This window comes from Protopterus annectens, chromosome 8.part0 (genome assembly GCF_019279795.1).
Source record: "Protopterus annectens isolate FY-2018-M chromosome 8.part0, PAN1.0, whole genome shotgun sequence".
NCBI classification, from domain to species: domain Eukaryota; kingdom Metazoa; phylum Chordata; order Ceratodontiformes; family Protopteridae; genus Protopterus; species Protopterus annectens.
Genome location: NC_056741.1, coordinates 1,660,074,041 through 1,660,074,757, shown reverse-complemented (window position 1 = coordinate 1,660,074,757; position 717 = coordinate 1,660,074,041).

Genomic DNA, 717 nt, shown 5'->3' with positions numbered 1-717 from the left:
ATGGTAATTTATGCAGCAAAGTGATTCTCTGAATCACTCAGCAGCATGGATTGGCAGGCATTTCTGGAGGAGATCACATGGCTAATTAACATTAGCCACTCCCCAGGATTGTCTCATTAACTTTTACCATGGTTGGCAAGACCACCCTCTATGGTGAGACTTCCACTCTTGAACAATAAGGATGGTCTCTGAATTGGAAAGGGTTTCTGCCATGGGTTAGCTGCTTGTGATAAGGTTTACCACTCATGGTAACCCTCTGGTTTTTCACACAATCATTCTGGACTTTTGTACAGAAACAGATCAATAAATTTGTTTGTGTCTTTCGGCTTTTCTTGGTTAGGGGTCGCCACAGCGGAACTCTGGTCCGCTAATGATTGGTAGTGGATTTATACATACCGGGTTACCAGCCCTGACGCACAACCTTCAATGAAGGCACGCCCCATTCACGTATGCCTCCACACAGAAGACGCTCTAGCTGAGAATCGAATGGGACAACGTCTTGCTATGAGGCGACAAGTCACTAATATAAAAATCTGAAATCACAATACCCCATGATGTTAGGAAAACGGGCAGAAAGGATAAGGGGAAACTGAAGGCTAATAAGTCAGGCTTTTTTTTTTTTAATTATACTTGTAACAATTCAGGACTTGCATTTCCTCACCATTTTAAGCAACTTTATTTATGCTTAATGGATGAAGAAGCAACACTATATATTTA